The 21,306-nt window shown below is 38.7% G+C and overlaps 1 protein-coding gene across 5 annotated transcripts in view; it reads right to left on the bottom strand.

Annotated features, from left to right (window-relative positions):
• FBXO11 (F-box protein 11) overlaps positions 1-21,306 on the bottom strand; it is a 100,922-nt gene that overhangs the window by 43,687 nt on the left and 35,929 nt on the right. Inside the window, exon 1 of one of the 5 annotated variants that reach the window (XM_078349401.1) lies at positions 20,390-20,965. The exons of the other annotated variants lie outside the window; for them this stretch is intronic. The gene's annotated coding sequence lies outside the window, so the exon portion shown is untranslated. Of the gene's footprint in view, positions 1-20,389; positions 20,966-21,306 lie in introns of those variants that run through there. 5 annotated transcript variants of the gene reach the window in all.

Below are 21,306 nucleotides of genomic sequence, written 5' to 3'. Positions count from 1 at the left end.
TTGTTTCTTTAGTATAGACAGGGTTTCACCATGTTGGCCAGGCTGGTCTCAAACTCCTGACCTTGTGATCTGCCTGCGTTGGCCTTTTTAAGTGCTGGGATTACAGGTGTGAGACACCGCGCCTAGCCCAAGAATTTTTAAAAGATAAAATAATACGTTTCCATGTCATATCTTATTCAAATATATAGAAATACCACAACATTAAATCAGACCATTTTCTTAATAGGTAGCTCCTCAGATGTTTTAGTATTGTAAATATTAATATGTGGAGACAGTACAGCACAATGACTAAGGCAGGCTCAAAAAAGCCTGGCTCTTGGTTAGATTCCTGGCTTAGTAACCACACTGTTATCTTGCACAAGTGCTTTAACCTCTTTAACTTAAGCTCCTTCACTAATTTTCAATTCATCTATAAAATGGAGATAATCAAGGTGCCTAATATATAAAATTATTGTGAAGATTAAGTAAGATTGATAATACTTAACAGAACCTGGTAGAGATGACCTCTCAACGTTAGCTATTATCATAATTGAGGTTGGATACTGAAAGTTAGCAAGGTCCACTCAAAATATATTTCAAATTCCAGCTGGAAGCTTGTGCTGACAGCAGATAAAAATGAATACTGTTCCCTTTAAAGTATCAGCAGACATTTGGAGAGGCCATAAAACTATTCCAACAATCCTGCTAGTTTCAAAGTATATGTCACACTAATTTTTTCCTAATTATAAAAGTATGTTCACTTAAAAAATTTGAATAAAGAAAAACACAAAAGATAAAACAGTTACTCAAAGTCTCAGAGTTTATCCTCATTAATGTTTAAGAATATTCTTTAAGCAATGCTTTAAACAAATTATATAATTTGAGACACTATGTACTGCCTGGTATCTTTCTTTTTCATTGTTACTGTATCATGAATATGAAATAAGTTCATGATGCATGTCATAAAATTTTTTCTAAAACACAGTTTTCAACGGCTACAGGATATCAATGTCCCACAATTCATTTAATCAGTCCCTTGTTACTAGAGTTTACTTAACGAGTTCCCTGTTATTAAGGTTTTCTGCCTTGGCCATAGTTGTGAACTCTTCAATCATGACAAATTTATCCTTTAAGAATAATTATGATTTTTGACATTATTTAAGTCACTCAGAATCAAATGACTTATCAAGCCAAGACATATAATAGTTGACATTAAAGTACTTATTATAAAGCAGTTACAGCATCAACATATATTTTATTTGTTACAACCATCCTATGAGACTGACACTATTATTCCCATTTTACAAATGTGGATACTGAAGTTTAGGAGAGATTAACTTAAGTCAAACAGTAAATGGCAGGGCTGAGATTTGACTCAGAAACCCACAGCTTTAACTTCAGTTCTGTTTGACTTCTCTAACAATGATAACAAAATCAACAACACAACCAATAACACCAGCCAACACCAATAATGGGCAGTTAACATTTATTAATACACCAGGCACTGTGATAATTACTTTATTCCTATAAAGGAACACCTAGTTGTTATTAGTCCAACTTGCCAATTCAATTCCCAGGACTTTTTTTTTTTTTTTTTTAAACCTAACTATACCTTTATTCACTGTGGTTCTACTGCTTATAACACCCCCCTCTTTTCTCTCTACTTAATGTTTATTGTTCAGTCAAATCTCATGTTCTCTATAAAGTCTTCTACAACCTTCCCATCTTAGACTTATTTGTAATTACAACTTGTAAAAAGTCAAATCAAATATGGAGTATTAGAAAGAAAACTATTGAATACTGGGGGAAAACCAAATGAAATTAAAATAAATAACAGAAAACTATACCTAGCTGTATGACTTTGGACAACTCAATTAATCTCTATAGACCTCAATTCTTTGCCTGTAAAATGAGAGGGACAAACTAGATTAACAGTTCTCAAAGCATAGATTAATTAGAATTATGTGGAAGTTTGGTTAAAACACAGATTGCTGTCCGGGCGTGGTGGCTCATGCCTGTAGAATCACTTGAGGTCAGGAGTTAGAGACCAGCCTGGCCAACGTTGTGAAACCCTGTCTCTACTAAAAATACAAAAATTAGCTGGGTGCAGTGGCACATACCTGTAATCCCAGCTACTCGAGAGGCTGAGTAAGGAGAATCTCTTGAACCCGGGAGGTAGAGACTCCATTCCATCTCAAAAACAAAAACCAAACTACAGATTGCTAGGCTCTACCTCCGTAATTTCTGATTCAGAAAATTAGGGAGGAATGAGAATTTGCAATGCTAACACATTCCCAGAGATGCTGTTGATGGTAGACCAGGATCACACTTTGAGAACCATGGGGGTCAAACAAAGAAAAGTCCTGAATGCCAAGGTAAAATAACTGGTCTTTATTCTGTTTTCTATTTTTAAGTGGAAAATTTTCAATTACTGTTGTAACATTTATCAAACCTTTTGGCTTTGGCAGCAATGTACACATAAGAAACTAAGGTACAACAAAAAAAGACTCCTTCAATAACAGCAATAAATTAGAAAAAAGGCCTGGATTAAGGGTGGTGGTAATAAGAATACAGACGAAACAAAGTAAAAACCTAAAAACGTTACAGCTCAGTCACTCACCCCTGCTAATGTTTTTACCATTATCCACAGGAAAGCTGTATATATATATATATATATATATATATATATACACACATATATATATATATCCTATTATTTATAAAACAGAACATGAAATCAGGAATCACTCTCTGGAATTGTGAGATCACTATATCATTGTTAGGGATTTAGTGTTCAAGTTACTTTTTTGGTACATTTAAATTTCTAATGTTTAAAAATAAAAATTTTGGGGAAAATGACAGATTAGGTAGACTCGCTTTTTTTGTTTGTTTGTTTTTGCAACAGGGTCTCACTCTGTTGCCCAGGATAGACTGCAGTGGCGTGATCACAGCTCACTCCAGCCTCAACTTCCAGAGCTCAAGTGATCCTCCCACACACCTCAGCCTCCTAAGTAGCTAGGACCAAAAGCACACATGTGTTTTTTGTAGAGATGGGGTCTCACCATGTTACCCACGCTTGCAGGTAGACTCATTTTATCTCTGAGACTCTTTAACGTAATTAGTAAGAAAATGAAGATATAATTCCCTACAACAAAGAAAACAGCATGGATATCATCAGTGTACCTAAGAAACTTCAACAGATTTCTAGAACACACAAAAATAAAGGAATGTGGCCAGGCGCAGTCCCAGTACTTTGAGAGGCCAAGGCGGTCTGATCACCTGAGGTCAGGAGTTCAAGACCAGCCTGAACATCACCGTGAAACCCCGTCTCTACTAAAAATACAAAATTAGCCTGATGTGGTGGCGCACACCTATATTCCCAGCTACTCGGGAAGCTAAGGCAGGAGAACTGCTTGAACCTGAACGGTGGAGGTTGCAGTGAGCCAAGATCGTGCCATTACACTCCAGCCTGGGCAACAAGAGTGAAACTCCATTTCTAAAAGGGGGGGGGGGTAAAAAAAAAAGAAAGGAATGTTGCTTGGTGAAGCCAAGTAGAAAAAGATGATTGCCTAGTAAAGTATGGGAGACCCTACAAAAGAAGACAGAGATATCAAAGTTACTCAAAACCTGAGAGAAAGTCAGGCATGGTGGTCCGCACTTACAGCTCCAGCTACTCAGGAGGCTGAGGCAGGAGGATTACTTGAGCCTAAGGGAAAGGCTGCAGTGTGTTACGACTGCACTATGTACTCCAGGCCTAGACAACCAAGCGGAATCCCGTCTCTAAAGACGAAAAACAAACAAACGAGAAGCTTTCAACTTGGAAAATTCAAGTACAACAATAAAGGATATGATGATATGTGGATCTCAAAACAAACCAAATCTCCCCATCAAACCACCAAACAAACATAAGGGTAGATTAAAGAAATTTCCAGACACACAGAGACTTATAAAGTTAATCTCCTCCACAATCCTTCTTAAGAAATTACTGGAAGACACATTTCAGCAAAACTAAGGAGTAAACAAGAGGAAGACATGGTATGCAGCAATTAATGAAGTAATCTCAGGAAAACAACAAAGGGAAGGAATCCCAAGATAAAGGGTATAAAATAGGTCCAAAGAAACCAGCATACATTGGAAGAGGGCTCTAGGAATGAAATTTCCTTGGAAGAAAAAAAGGTAATAGATTACATAGTAGGGAACTTGGAAAAACTTGAGGACATAAAAGACAGTAAGTGGTACATAAAAAGAAAATCCATCAAAACAGCTAGAAATAATCTTTTGAGTGGCCTATGGACAGTAATATCAGTTAGTGGAGAATGAAACATAATTTTAGCAAATATTCAGCACTATAGAGGTTAAAATGTCCATATTTATAAGGTGAATATTCACTTTCCAACTTCAACAATCAACTTACATATAAGCCAATGAAGAAGACTTCACCAACAATAGGATAATTATGTTATCAACTGTGATAATGAAAATACAGAACTGAAACAGCACAGTGGTAAAAGGCAAGAACCATAAATGTCATGATACAAAGAAGGGAGTCTATAGATATTATCCAAGTTGAAGAAACATAAAATTAAGCTTTAAGTATATGACTTAAAGTTATACTGGGATGAGCTGGGTGGTAGGAATGTTGTATGCAGCCCATCAGAGCAAAAATCAATAGACAATGTTTACATGTGATAGTGGGATAAACTCGGAGCAGCCAATATAGACATCACACTATTTATGCACATAAACTTAATATTTTATTCAAAGTTCACCTGCACACAATTCTTTTTATTAGGGCACCAGATTTCCAAGTCTGCAGACCTAATAGTGAACATGGATTTACTATTAGAGATTACAAAATCAGTACATAAATTGCCCCACAAACAAAGAACATGCCATTTACTTGGACAGAAAAGATATACACAGCCATTAATGAGCAATCAGTATTACTATTTTTAATCAGTAGAGACAGGGTTTCATTTTGTTGCCCAGGCTGGTCTCAAACTCTTGACTTCAAGTGATCCTCCTGCCTCAGCCTCCCAGTGTTGGGATTATACTCGTGAGCCACCACAGTAATTTTATGGTCTTACAGAGACATATATATGTAGCTATACTACTATATAGACCCAGAGATCATGTGAGACAAGTAAAGATGATGAATATAAAATAAGATTCTGTATCTGCAGTACAACTGACCTATGTAAAAGCTTAGAAAATCAATAAAAATAGGGCCAGGCGTGGTGGCTCACACCTGTAATCCTAGCACTTTGGGAGGCTGAGGCGGGCGGATCACAAGGTCAAGAGATGGAGACCATTCTGGCCAACATAGTGAAACCCCGTCAGTACTTAAAATATAAAAATTAGCCAGGCATGGTAGCACACGTCTGTAATCCCAGCTACTCAGGAGACTGAGGCAGGAGAATTACCAGGACTTGGGAGGCAGAGGTTGCAGTGAGCCGAGATGGCACCCACTGTACTCAGCCTGGCGACAGAGCAAGACACTGCCTCAAAAAAAAAGTAAAGAAAATCAATGAAAATAATCATGGGGGATAGATTTCATAGCATGGATAAGGATGTGGTTTAGGGTAAGAAAGGAACTATGAAAGATGAAAAACTACATGTTCAGAGAGAAGGGACGTTAAAAAATGAGCAAACCTAACTCAGGTGCTTTGTCATGAGAAGCCACAGTAAAATAAAGAAGGAAGTCCTCAGAAACTCAATGGCATTGAATGAATATACAAAACTGGCAGATGTAGGACTACAGAAGTATTTTTTAGGCAAGCCTGTTCCTTACCACCAAAATTATAAGTGTCTTTGCAGCTGGAAACATAAGAATCATAAAGCAGATGCAGCAGACTTTTAAAATACCCATTATTTTGTGCTGTATATGGGCAAATATACATATACATACACATACATATATTTCAAATCTTTACCAAAGTAGATGAAATATCACATTAAAGAACAGCAGATGGCGCCAAAATATTTTTTTTTTTTAAATCACTGACAGGTTAATATAAATGATTAACTGAAACTAAAGGGAAACTAACACAACTGAAGAGTGCAAACTAGAAAAAAAAAAAAAAAAACCACAAATTATCCAAGTTTTCTTTTCTTTTTTTTTTCTGAGATGGAGTCTCACTCTATCGCCCAGGCTAGAGTGCAGTGGCAGGATCTTGGCTCACTGCAACCCCTGCCTCCCAGGTTCAAGCAATTCTTCCTGCCTCCCTGTCTTGAGTAGCTGGGACTACAGGCATCTGCCACCATGCCCAGCTAATTTTTTTATTTTAAGTACTGACGGGGTTTCGCCAAGTTGGCCAGGCTGGTCTTGAACTCATGACCTCAAGTGATCCACCCTCCTCAGCCTCCCAAAGTGCTGGGATTACAGGTGTAAGCCAGGGTGTCGGCCAATTATCCAAGTTTTCATGTGGTAAACCTCAGACTGATGTCAGTAACAGTGTTCTAAAGCATACATACCTCATGAAAAACATAATACAAATGCAAAAACCTGAACTGACTTTTGGTTTTACAAAATCTAGAAAAAGTAAGAAATCATATCAACATTGACTTAAACAATTAATGGCACTAACAGAACTGATGAGCAATATAGGTAATTTAAAGCCACTTTTCAGAGAAATGCATTTCCTTTCTTGATTCTAAGATGAGATGTATGAACAGAAACACTATAATAAAATGTACCCACTAATCTCAAGATCATCTAGAGTTCAAAATATTAAAATACAAAAATAAAAAATGAAAAAAAAAAATTAAGAATTTGGAGAACAACCTATGCCCAAGTTGATGGTTCCCTTTTACCATGATTTTAGGGGTAAGCCTGAATTGAATTTCAGATGTCTTAGATTTTTCAAAGATTAAACTAATTTCACCGATTGGCGTTGTAAAGGGAGGTGGGGGAAAACTTGGCAAGATTTAAAAGTAACAGGCCCTAGATGATTTACATACATACACAAAAAGAGTACATTTTTATAAATGGGTGAGACCTCAAGAAAGGTTCTCTTCCAATCCCTCATATACAAATAGCTAAGGCTTTCCTCGTTCTTATTTGTAGTCCTCAAAGTGTTTTCACGGGTATGCTTTCAAGATAGCTGGGGGTTTATACCTTTCAAGCACTAACAGAGAATTTTAATTTTAATCATTTTGGTTAAAAATATTTCCAAAGCCAATTATGTTATCTTTTAAGACAAGAATATTCTTAAAATAATACTTTATTATTATAAGATAATCATTACGATCATGAAATAGTCCATTGTCTTGTGCTAGGATGAGACCTGAGATCCTGAGGCTCCATTTATCAGTACAAAGCTATTTATTTTTATTTTTTAGATTTTGATTTTTCCTACTTCTTGTTGATTTACAAGTACAACGCCATTTTCTAGAATAAGTTACCCTAAATGCTTAGTTTCTTGAGGTTCTCCTGAAAAGTTTTATCAATTTTTTTCCCCTTTTCTTGCTATGTTGCTGCTTCTAGCTGTCCATGGCCTAACTATAAAATCCTCTCTTCTCTGATAAACTGATAAAAAGCTTACTAGACTTTACAGAGTAAACACTAAATGAGAGCTAAACACTAAGTGATGCACTAAATGAGAGCTTAAGAGATTTTTTCCAAGAATAAAGAACATGGGTTTTAGAACTATGCTCTATGTTGCTCAGAAGTCTTTACTGCTTCTGTTTCTTAGTGTTAAGATAAATGAAACTGCTGGGCACTTTATTCCAAATAGTTAAACTGCTCATTTTTATCACTGTGCTGTGATTGGTTAACTCATTTGCCAGAGAGCACACAACCAAAGAATCTCCAACAGTCAGGGCATGAGAAATCAGCTATACTTCACATGGCTAATAAATTCAAGTAACAATTACGAATCTAAGTTTTCAATCCTTAGCCTTAATTAAGAATTATTTTACCCTGGAGTCTTTTTTTAAGTTCATTTTTTAATTATTACTACATTTAAATTCTGGGTCCATGTGAAGATCACGCAGGTTTGTTACACAGGTATACATGTGCCATGGTGGTTTGCTGCATCCATCCCCCGTCATCTGTATTAGAATTTCTCCTAATGTTATCCCTCCCCTAGACTCCCACCCCCAGCAGGCCCCGGTGTGTGATGTTTCCCTCCCTGCATCCATGTGTTCTCATGGTTTAATATCTAATTATGAGTAAGAACAAGCAATTGTTTGGTTTTCTGTTCTTGTGTCAGTTTGCTGACAATGCCAGTTTCCAGCTTTCTCCATGTCCCTGCAAAGGACATGAACTCATCTTTTTTGAGGGCTGCATAGTATTCCATGGTGTATACATGCCACATTCTCTTTATCCAGTTTACCACTGATGGGCGTTTGGGTTGGTTCCAAGTCTTTGCTATTGTGAACAGTGACGCAATAAACCTAAGTGTGCATGTGTCTTTATAACAGAATGATTTATAATCCTTTGGGTATATACCCAGGAATGGGGTTGCTGGGTCAAATTGTATTTCTAGTTCTAGATCCTCAAGGAATTGCCACACTGTCTTCCACAATGGTTGAACTAATTTATACTCCCACCAACAGTGTAAAAGCATTCCTATTTCTCCACATCTTCTCCAGCATCTGTTGTCTCCTGATTTTTTAATGATCACCATTCTAACTGGCATGAGATGGTATCTCAACATAGTTTTGATTTGCATTTCTCTAATGACCAGTGATGATGAGCTTTATCATGTGTTTACTGGCTGCATAAAATGTCTTCTTTTGAGAAGTGTCTGTTCATACCCTTTGCCCACTTTTTGATAGGACTGTTTTTTTCTTTTAAATTTAAGTTCTTTGTAGATTTTGGTTACTAGCTCTTTGTCAGATGAGTAGACTGCAAAATTTTTTTTACCATTCTGTTTGTTGCCTGTTCGCTCTAATGATAGTTTCTTTCACTGTGCAGAAGCTCTTAAGTTTAATAAGATCCCATTTATTAATTTTGGCTTTTGTTGCCATTGCTTGTGATATTTAGTCATGAAGTCCTTGCCTACGCCTATGTCCTGAATGACACTGCCTAGATTTTCTATGGTTTTAGGTCTTATGTTTAAATCTTTAATCCACCTGGAGTTAATTTTTGTATAAGGTATAAGGAAGGAATCCAGTTTCAGCTTTCTGCATATGGCCAGCCAGTTTTCCCAACACCATTTATTAAAGAGGGGATCCTTTCCCCATTGCTTGTTTTTGTCAGTTTATCAAAGATCAGATGGTTGTAGATGTGTGGTGTTATTTCTGAGGCCTCTGTTCTGTTTCACTGGTCTATATCTCTGTTCTGGTTCCATTACCATGTTGGTTTCATTATTGTAGCCTTGTAGTACAGTTTGAAGTCAGGTAGCATGATGCCTCCAGCTTTGTTTGTTTGTTTGTTTTTGCTAGTATTATCTTGACTATGAGGGCTCTCTTTAGGTTCCATATGAAGTTTAAGGTGGTTTTTTCCAATTCTGTGAAGAAAGTCAATGGTAGCTTAATGAGGATAGTATTGAATCTATAAATTACTTTGAGCAGTATGGCCATTTTCACAATACTGATTCTTGCTAACCATGAGCATGGAATGTTTTTCCATCTGTTTTTGTCCTCCCTTATTTCCTTGAGCAGGGGTTGACAGTTCTCCTTGAAGAGGTCCTTCACATCACTTGTTAGTTGTATTCCTAGGTATTTTATTCTCTTTGTAGCAATTGTGAATGGGAATTCACTCATGATTTGGCTCTCTGTTTGTCTGTTATTGGTGTATAGGAATGCCTGTGATTTTTGCACACTGATTTTGTATCCTGAGACTTGCTGAATTTGTTTATCTGCTTAAGGAGATTTTGGGTTGAGACTATGGGGTCTTCTAAATATACAATCATGTCATCTGCAAACAGAGACAATTTGACTTCCTCTTTTCCTAATTGAATATTCTTTATGTCTTTTTCTTGCCTGATTGCCCTGGCCAGAACTTCCAATACTATCTTGAATAGGATTGGTAAGAAAGGGCATACTTGTCTTGTGCTGGTTTTCAAAGGGAATGCTTCCAGTTCTTGCCCATTCAGTATGATATTAACTGTGGGTATGTCGTAAATAGCTTTTATTATTTTGAAATACATTCTATCGATATCTAGTTTATTGAGAATTTTTAGCATAAAGTGCTGTTGAATTGTTGAAGGCCTTCTCTGCATCTATCGAGATAATCGTGGTTTTTGTTTTTGGTTCTGTTTATGTGATGGATTACGTTTACGGATTTGCATATGTTGAATAAGTCTTGCATCCCAGGGATGAAGCTGATGGATAAGCTTTTTGATGTGTTATTGGATTTGGTCTGCCCGTATTTTATTGAAGATTTTCGCATCAATGTTCATCATGGATATTGGCCTGAAATTTTCTTTTTCAGTTGTGTCTCTGCCAGGTTTTGGTATCAGGAAGTTGGTCTCATAAAATGAGTTAGAGAGGATTCCTTCTTTTTCTTGGAATCGTTTCAGAAGGAATGGTACCAGCTCCTCTTTGTACCTCTGGTATAATTTGGCTGTGAACCCATCTGGTCCTAGACTTTTTCTGGTTGGTAGGCTATTAATTGTTGCCTCAACTTCAGACCTTGTAGTCTATTCAGGGATTCAACTTCTTCCTGGTCTAGTCATGCGAGGGTGTAGGCGTCTAGGAATTTATCCATTTCTTCTTGATCCACAGAAATACAAACTACCATCAGAGATTACTACAAACACCTCTATGCACATAAACCAGTAAATCAAGAAGAAATGGAATCTTTTTTTTTTTTTTTGAGACGAAATTTCACTCTTGTTACCCAGACTGGAATGCAATGGCATGATCTTGGCTCACCACAACCTCTGCCTTCTGGGTTCAAGCAATTCTCCTGCCTCAGCCTCCTGAGTAGCTGGGACTACAGGCGCACACCACCATGCCCAGCTAATTTTTGTATTTTTAGTAGAGACGATGTATCACCTTGTTGACCAGGATGGTCTCGATCTCTTGACCTCATGATCCACCCGCCTCGGTCTCCCAATGTGCTGGGATTATAGGCGTGAGCCACTGCGCCCGGCAGAAATGGAGTCTTAACTAACGCTAATTAAAACTTTTTCTCTGCAGGAGAGAGAGATACAGTCAGTCAAACCAAACAATCAACACAGAATAACTGTGTTCCATTGGAAAATAAGGGAAAAAATTAGTTGTTTTCCCCTATTATTTATTTTTTGAGACTGAGTTTCACTCTTGTTGCCCGGGCTGGAGTGCAATGGTGTGATCTCTGCTCACTGCAACCTCCTCTTCCCAAGTGTAAGTGATTCTCCTGCCTGAACCTCCCAAGTAGCTCGGATTACAGGCATGCACCACCATGCCCAGCTAAGTCTGTATTTTTAGTAGAGATGGGGTTTTTCCATGTTCGTCAGGCTGGTATCGAACTTCCAAACTCAGGTGATCCTCCCAAAGTTCTGGGATTATAGGTGTGAGCCACCATGCCTGGCCTTCCCCTATTTTTAAGTCTTAAGTTGGGACGTGTAGCCATCCTCAAACTTAGTTGTATACTGAATTACCTATGTATCTTGTAAAAACATATACAACCACACTGCCTATGGAGTAGACATCGTAACTGACTTCACAACATTCATTCTACCCCTTATGAATAGTCTGGCCATTGTTTGTTTCTTTGTTTTTTGAGACAGGATCTTGCTCTTTTGTGCAGGCTAAAATGCAGTGGCACAATCATGGTTCACTGCAGCCTCAATCTCCTGGGCTCAAGCACTCCTGCCACCTCAGCTGAGCCTACAGGTACATACCATGATCCCCAGCTAATTAAATTTTTTTTTTTTTTGTAGAGATGATGTCTTGCTGTATTGCTCTGGCTGGTCTTGAATTTCTGGGCTCAAGCAATCCTCCCATCTCAGCCTCCTAAGGTGCTGGGATTACAGAAGGGAACCACTGCACCCAGCCCATTTATGGTGACTCCATACCCTAGGATAGGTAGGCCTAAGCCAATTTGGCCGGTGAGACACAGAAGTAACTTGCCTGGATTTGCCTTCTGGGAAAGAGAGGTCCTTGTCTTTTCTCCTGATAGATACAAACAAAGATGAAGGATGTATTATTTATGGAAGATAGCCATCCTAGGTCCTTGAGGAGAAATAACCTAAGGCCCATGTTGACACAATGAGTAGGGCATAGTGAAGGCAACTGCAGAAAATCAGAGACAAAACTTACTTGTCATGTAAGATAAGTTTTCTTTTTTTTTTTTTGCTTTTTGTTTGTTTGTTTTTTTGAGATGAAATATTGCTCTGTTGCCCAGGCTGGAGTGCAGTGGCATGATCTCGGCTCACTGTGACCTCCGTCTCCTAGGTTCAGGCAATTCTCCTGCCTCAGCCTCTCAAGTAGCTGGGATTATAGGCACATGATACCATGCCTGTCTAGTTTTCTTAATTTTTTATTTTTAGTAGAGATGGGGTTTCACCATGTTGGCACAGCTGGTCTTAAACTCCTGACCTCAAGTGATCCGCCTGTCTCTGCCTCCCAAAATGCTGGTACTACTACAGGTGTGAGCCACCATGCCTGGCCAGTTTTCTTATAATTTATGCCAATTTCCAGTCAGATTTAAGTCACATCCAGAAGCATCTTGAAATTTGAAAAAGCTCCATTGTTCAAGATACGTAACACCAGGGTTGAAAGCCATTGGACTAGAGCAGTAACAGCCTGAAATTCAAAAGAAATTAAACGAAGGGGAGTTGATACGAAGAAATGGAAAGGAAAATGAAAAAGAATCAAAATCTAATCTGTGGGACAAACTCCTTTTTTTTTTTAGAGATAGGGTCTTGCTATGTTGCCCAGGCTGGTCTTGAACTCCTGGGCTCAAACGATCCTCCTATCTCAGCCTCCCAGAGCAGCTAGGACTACTGGACCACCACGCCTGGCTAACAGGGCAAATGCTTAATCATAAAAATGTACATGCAAATCTCAAAATATGCACAACGTATAATTCTTTTTCTGGATCATCTTTTAGCAGTGATTATCACCATAAAAGTACATAAATGCTGTCTAATAACTATAACAAATCTAAGACAACTAGCCAAAAGACTTATGGCAGCTTCAAAACATTTTCAGCCAGGTGTAGTGACTCGCACCTGTAATCCCAGCATTATGGGAGGCTGAGGTGAATGGATCACGTGAGGTCAGAAGTTTGAGACCAGCCTGGCCAACATGGTGAAACCCCGTCTCTACTAAAAATACAAAAATTAGCTAGGCATGGTGGCACACACCTATAATCCCAGCTATCTGAAAGACTAAGGCAGGAGAATTGGTTGAACCTGAGAGTCAGACGCTACAGTGAGCTGAGAACGCACCACTGCACTCCAGCCTTGGTGACAAGAGTGAAACTCCATCTCAAAACAAACAACACAAAAAAACTTCACACACAATACAAAACAAGTTTCCCACCCCCCCCGCCTTCAAATCTATTTCAATATGGAAAATAAAACCAAAACACTGTTGTTAGATTAGCTTGACAAGAAGTCATCTCAAGTTAAAAATGCTACAGGAGGCCGGGCGCGGTGGCTCAAGCCTGTAATCCCAGCACTTTGGGAGGCCGAGGTGGGTGGATCACGAGGTCAAGAGATCAAGACCATCCTGGTCAACATGGTGAAACCCCGTCTCTACTAAAAATACAAAAAAAATTAGCTGGGCACGGTAGCACATGCCTGTAATTCCAGCTACTCAGGAGGCTGAGGCAGGAGAATTGCCTGAACCCAGGAGGCGGAGGTTGCGGTGAGCCGAGATCGCGCCATTGCACTCCAGCCTGGGTAACAAGAGCGAAACTCCGTCTCAAAAAAAACAAAAAAAAGAAAGAAAAGGAAAAAAATAAATAAATAAAAGGTGTTCTGCTTTCAGACCAACGGAGAAACAATTAAATGAAAATATACTTAAATATCTACAAGTACTCTTAAATAGCTCATTTGCATGACTCTGAAATAACCTAGCTAAAGAAAACTTAAGTGAAACCTATAATCAAATTATAAGGGCATTAGCTTAATAAAATCTTCTTTTAAAAAAGGGCCTACAGATAGCTCCTAATTTATGAAGTACCTAAATAAAAGTAGTAACTTTATTTCAAAAGTTTCCCCTAGTTCTCACTAGATCTAATATTGTGGGGTTATGGTATAAAATTTTTCAAGGAATTGGTTAAATATTAATAAATATAGCATTCTCCTCTAGAACACAAAAATAAGGCCAGACGCAGTGGCTCACACCTATAATCCAGGCACTTTGGGAGCCAGAGGTGGGCCGATCACTTGAGGTCAGGAGTTTGAGACTAGCCTGGCCAAAACAGTGAAACCACGTCTCTACTAAAAATACAAAAACAAGCTGGATATGGTGGCACACGCCTGTAATCTCAGCTACTTGGGAGGCTGAGGCAGGAGAACTGCGTGAAACTGGGAGGTGGAGGTTGCAGTGATCGTGTCACTACGCTCCAGCCTGGGAGACAGAGTGAGACTCCGTCTCATACAACCAACCAACAACAACAAAACATAAAGATAAATCAATAAATCTAAAGCTGGGTTTATGGTTTTGCTTGTTATTCTGAACAAAATGGTAGTCAACTTGCAATGTGGCATACATGCTGGAATTTTTAATTTATTTCTTCTTTTTTTTGAGACGGAGTTTCGCTCGTTACCCAGGCTGGAGGGCAATGGCGTGATCTCGGCTCACCGCAACCTCCACCTCCTGGGTTCAGGCAATTCTCCTGCCTCAGCCTCCTGGGTAGCTGGGATTATAGGTACGCACCACCATGCCCAGCTAATTTTTTGTATTTTTAGTAGAGATGGGGTTTCACCATTTTGACCAGGATGGTCTCAATCTCTTGACCTCGTGATCCACCCGCCTCAGCCTCCCAAAGTGCTGGGATTACAGGCTTGAGTCACCGCGCCCGGCCTTTAATTTATTTCAATTAAAAAGCTGGTAATTTGGTCATGTTTACAAAGGCATGTGATTTCACTGATCTTCAGTTATAAGACTAACATAACTCTGGAAGTTAATCAGAATCCTTCCTTATAAATGTTCCTATTCATTAAGTATAAAAAAGCATTTATTAAGTACTCATGGTACTTCATGAGAAACCATTAAAAAGAGAATGAAACAGAGATAAAAAAAACTACCTTTGAACAACTCATAATTAAAGACAGAAACTGGTTGAATGTGGCAGCTCACACCTGTAATCCCAGCACTGTGGGAGGTCAAGGCAGGTGGATCACCTGAGGTCAGGCATTCAAGACCAGCCTGGCCAACATGATGAAATCCCATCTCTACTAAAAATGCAAAATTAGCCAGGTGTGGTGGTGCAGTAATTTCAGCTACTCAAGAGGCTGAGGCAGGAGAATCTCTTGAACCTGGGAGACAGAAGTTGCAGTGAGCCAAGATCGAGCCACTGCATTACAGCCTGGGTGACAAGAATGAAACACCATCTTAAAAAAAAAAGGGAAGAATAAACAAGAATCTAGATTAAATAATGGCAAATAAGAATCTAGATTTAATAAATTATGTTATAAACAAACAATAAAGCCTTCTGTCAAGATGAGTAAAAGAACAAGAGGTCAGGTGAATCACTAAAAGGGGAATGACACATTTATGAATTAGGTATATTCAACCAAATCAAGTGACAGAATTGAAAAGCAGCAAAGCCTTGAAATTTTGATCTACTTTTAAGATTTTTAAATGAATGCACATGTATTAAAATACTCTACTCTGTTATGTGAGACAAGAACACTCTTTCCTCATCTATTTTGCAAACAATACTTTAAAGTAAAATATTAGTGTAACATTTGACCAGAGTTTTCTACTACATATACAAATAAAACACCTGGGCACTTATTAGTTTAAACCTATTTATAGAGCAAACTTTTCTTAAAAATTTCCTAAACTGTTTCCTCAGGAATTAATACACCTGTGTTAACTGCATATATATATATATATATATATATATGCACAGTTATATATATATGCAGGATTAAATATATATATATATGTAAATATATAAATGTATATATATTTGTGTGTGTGTGTGTGTGTGTGTGTATGAACCAAAGTGTCTGGCAGATAAGCGCTCAATAAATAAACTGCAGGAAAACCTGACTGTATCTTGCGACAGAAGATATCTGTCACCCCAAATCTATTTACCCCCTCTGTGACAGAACCCAGATTTTTACCTGTGCAGATGAACATTTTGAATAAAGCCCTCATTTCTCAGTTTCTCTTACTACTGAGTTGGCCATTTGACTAGGTTTTGGCCTATAGGATACATGTGTCCTGTATGACTTCTGAGATATGTTCTAAAAGAAAGGAAGAAGGCACTTCTTTACCCTTTCTGCTTCCTGCTAGGAAGAATGTTGGAGCATAAACACATAATTTGAAACATAAAAGTTGTGTTTAAGGACTGTAGACTAATAAATAAAATAGGGGCACAGGTCCCTAATGTCATAGTGGAATCTTCATACCAACTCTAGATTCTTACCTCTAGACTTTCATCACAACAGAGAAGAATGAATTTCTATCTTGTTAAACAAGTGTTGTTCTGGGTTTACTGTCACTCTGACAGATCTAATTTTAATTAATAGTCATCAAAATAAAAACATTCTCTACATTTGTGTAAAACTCTTAAAATTTAAGACACTGGTGGGAACAACATGGGACATTATTAGAGGCAACAGAATGTGTTTAAATACCAGCCCCAATACTTAGCTATATGATTGCAGGCAGACTCCTTAGCTTTATTACACCTCAGTTCCCACATGGGCAAAATGGCAGAAAAGTATTTACTTCTTAGAACCATTGTGAGGATTAAATATGATAAAGGGGGAAAGAAGGAAGCAAAGGAAAAACAAATAATCAGCAAAGATACTTTAAAAAAATATTAGCTGGGGCCAGGTACAGTGGCTCATACCTATAATCCCAGCACCTTGGGAGGCTGAGGCAGGGAGAATCACTTGTGGTCAGTTCAAGATCAACTTGGGCAACACAGCAAGACCCCCATCTCTACACACACACACACACACACACACACACACACACACAATTGGCTAGGCATGGTGACACACACCTGTATTCCTAGCTACTTGAGAGGCTGAGATGGGAGGATCACCTGAGACCAGGAGTTTGAGGCTGCAGTGAGCTAGGATCATGCCACTGCACTCCAGATTGGATGACAGTCAGACCCCTTCTATTAAAAAAAAAATGATTTAAAACCTAAAAACAATGTAGAAAGCAGGTAATTCAAATACACTATCTCATCTTTAATAACATATAACACCCACAAAATGAGGGGTGTCCTATTACATGGCATCTAAAGGTTCTTCTAGCACTAAAAAAGACTGTATCACAAGATTATGTGTTCTGTTACACATATCTATGGTAGCAAATTTTCTTTCAGCTCCATGTCATTTGAGAAAAAATACCTACCCCTCCAAACATACTTTGGTAACAGCCAGGATTCTCCATGATGAACCTTGATCATCTTCAAACTACTTTTAAAGATGTAACACTCTTCTGACTCTGAAAAATGTTTTGTGTTCTCTGGCATTTTTATACGTACTCACAAACAGAGTTGCAATATCTAAGAATTAAGGCCCTCTGATGATACTCACAACTTTTAAGTAAGCTACCTGAAAACTAAAAATCTAATTGCTCCCAGGTTCCAGATTTTGTCTAACATGGCTTCCTTTAATTAATTGCTTTAATTACTTAATTTCATTATTCTCTCTTCACTTTTTTGGTACAGTGTAGTATCAGCCAGATAGGCTAGTTTATGCTGCAGTAACAAATCCCCAAAATCTCCGGTCTAGCTTAAAACAACAAAGATTTATTTGTTGTTCACTTTACATGTTTATCATGAGTTGTTTAAGAGCTCTGCTATAGAATCATGCTCCAATGGAACTCAGCTTATGGAGCAGCTATTTTTCTAAACACTACTAGTTGCAGCAGCAGAAAGAAAAGAGAGTTCTAGAAGTTCTCATCTTGGCAATTAAATGATGGCCTGGAAGTGATACACTAACTTCCATTCACAACTCTTTGGTCAGAACTGTTCACATGGCCCAATGACAAAGGGGTCAGGAAGTGCCAGATGGAGGAGAGCCAAAAATAATTACTACGCAGTATAAATGATTACTCCACGTCCCAGTCTAATGACACATACGGAAAAGGTTAAATAAATGTTTTTAGTGATACAGATTTGAGAAATTATAAATTCTAATGGTCATTTGATCACTTAAGAACATCAGGACCTTAAGCTTCACTGAATTCACAAACATAAACTACCAGACTCCAGGGAATTTACATCAAATGCTTGAAGTCAATAAAAAACTGACACATATACCTGCATATCGTTATCTATGTAGACATGGATATACATACACATTTACATACACACGTACACATATTCTCCTAAGGACATAGTACATTTCCAGGTAAATAGAGATGACAATGCCAGCCTAAATTTGAGGCTTTAAAGAAAAACCACTAATTCATCCCATGTTAGTTTCCCATGCCCATTAGAAATAACATTTTTTTAAAGTCTCTGAATATGGGCTAAATGCCTACAAAGGTCACAGTTAAAGAAAGTGAGTGAAGTAAAACATTAAGAAATATTAGGGGATGCAGAGAACTGAAGAACTTATGGCCCATACAATCCTTACCCAGTTCAAATCCCTGGCCAACTACTGCCATGTTAGAATTCAAGCCAGTGTTACTACTGGATGGTCTGAAATGTATAAAGAAGCCGCAACAGCTACTTGGGAGGCTGAGGCAGGAGAATCGCTTGAACCCAGGAGGCAGAAGTTGCAGTGAGCCTAGATCACACCACTGCACTCCAGCCTGGGGGATACAGCGAGACTCTGCCTCCAGAAAAAAAGAAGAAACTGGGAATCAAGACTATGTGAAATCTCTGGAAGCTTTCATGTTCTACTCTTTACTCCTGGGTACCCTGAAATTTCACAATATGCCACAATGTGGGCCTTATAAAATTCACTGTTGTGAATGCCCGGTGGGCCCTTCCAATTGCAAATTCACGTACTTTATTTTTGAGAAATTTTCTTGAAATATTTGTTTGAATTACTTCTCAATTTCCTACTTCTGGAACTCCTAATATTTGAGAGTTGGACCTCCCAGACTGACAGCTCTGTACTTTAACTCACCATATTCCATATTTTTGTTTTTAAATTCTAGTTCCCCAACCACTGTTGTCATTGCCCAGTGGGCTCATAAAGTGGCCATGGTGGCAGGAATGGAGGTTATACCTGGGCTTAGCAACACAGACTTCTATATGTCAAAGTTGATTTGGCTATGGCTGCTGCTGAGTGTCCAATGTGGCAGAGGTCAATACTTATTAGCTCCCAATATAGTACCATTTTCTGGGGTGACCAGCCAGGTACCTGGTGGCAGGTGGATTATACTGGACCATTTCCATGGTCCAGCATTTCCAAAAAGACAACATTTCTTCTCACTGGAATACACACTTCGCAGCAAAAGAAGGGCAGCAATGGGCCCGTGTTCATGGAATTCACCGGTCTTACATGTTCCCCTGCATCCTGAAGCAGCTGGCTTCATAGAACAAAGAAATGGCCTTTTGAAGATTCAGTTACAACGTTAGCTAGGTGACAACACCTTGCAGGGTTGAGGAAAAGTTCTCCAGGAGACTCTTTGTGTTCTGAATCAGTGTCCAATATACAGTGTTATTTCTTCCACAGCCAGAATTCACAGGTCCAGGAAACAAAGGGTGGAAACTGGAGTGACACCGCTTATTTCCCCTAGTAACTCACTAACAAAATTTCTGCTTCTTGTCTCTGGGAGCTTATGCTCTTCTGGCCTAGATGTTTTAGTTCTAGGTTTCTATCAAGAGACACAATAATTATTTCATTGAACTGAAAGTTAAGATTGCCACCTGGCCATTTTGGACTCCTTATGCCTTTGAATCAACAGGCAAAGAAGAATGTTTCTATGCTGGCTGGAGTGACTTATCTTCACAACAAGGGGTAAGTGGACTGCTACTCCACAATGAAGGAAAGGAAAAGTATGTCTGGAATACAGGAGATCCCCCTAGGAAGACTCTCTTAGTATTACCATGCCCTGTAATCAAATGCAATGGAAAACTATAACAACCCAATTCAGGTGGGGACTACTAATGGCCCAGACACATCAGGAATGAAGATTTGGGTTACCGCGCCAGGTAAAGATCCATGGCCAGCTGAAGTACTTAACGAAGGCAAATAGAGTACAGAATGGGTAGTGGAATAAGGTAGTTATAAATACCAGAGTATTTAAGTTACAGGATATCGAGAAAAGCAAATTTCACCCCAACTGCTTTGCATCTTTTTTTGGGACAAGGGTTAGTGCACTTTTGGTCGTAAACAGGATAGCTATATCATATTAGGTGAAGTATTACCTGGCTAATTGTTGTATTTTTCGTAGAGATGAGTTTCACCATGTTGGCCAGGCTCGTCTCGAACTCCTGACTTCAGGTGATCCACCCACCTCAGCCTCCCAAGGTGCTGGGACTACAGGAATGAGCCACTGTGCCTGGCCAAGATTAAAATTTAAACTGGTGAACTCTGAGTAAGCTGACTGCCTCCCATGTGGTTGGGTCTCATCCAATCAGTTCAAGATCTGAATAGGACACAAAGAGAGGCCTCTGTAAGCAAGAAGAATTCTCTAGTCAACTGCCTTTGGTGTCCATCTGTACCATCAACTCTCCTGAGTGTCTGTGTCTGTCTGTCTCTGTCTCTGTCTCTGTCTGTCTCTCTCTCTCTCTCTCTCTCTCCTATTGAGTTCTGCTTCTCTGGAAAACCATAACATACATGGGTTTTTTAAGTAGTATTATTGCTACTTACCATCTCATTCTGCTTCTTATGTTTTCTGCTTTGTACTATACATAAATCTAGTAAGTTGCTTCTGATGCTACATAAATAGTCTTTGTGTGTAGGCTGAATTGTACCTCTTAAAACAACATTATGCCCTAACCCCTGATACCTATGAATGTGGTCATATTTGGAAACGGTCTGAAAATGCAAGTTAAGGTGAGGTCTTTTATGGGACTAATTCAATAGGACTAGTGTCCTTATTAAAAGAGGAAAATGCCATGTGAAGACAGAAACACACAGGGAGAATGCCATGTGACAGCAGAGACTGAAGTGATGCAGCTGCAAACCAAGGAATGCCAAGGATTAACAGACACCACCATAATCTAGAAATAGGCAAGAAGATTCTACCCAGATCTCAAAGAAGCATGGTGCTGTTGCTACCTTGATTTCAGACAGAAATGTGAGAGAATAAATTGTTTCAAGCTCCCAGTGTGTGGTAGTT

The sequence above is a fragment of the Callithrix jacchus genome, chromosome 14 (assembly GCF_049354715.1).
Source record: "Callithrix jacchus isolate 240 chromosome 14, calJac240_pri, whole genome shotgun sequence".
Taxonomy (NCBI): domain Eukaryota; kingdom Metazoa; phylum Chordata; class Mammalia; order Primates; family Cebidae; genus Callithrix; species Callithrix jacchus.
Note: the sequence above shows the minus strand (reverse complement) of the source record. Positions and strands in the feature narration are given on the sequence as shown.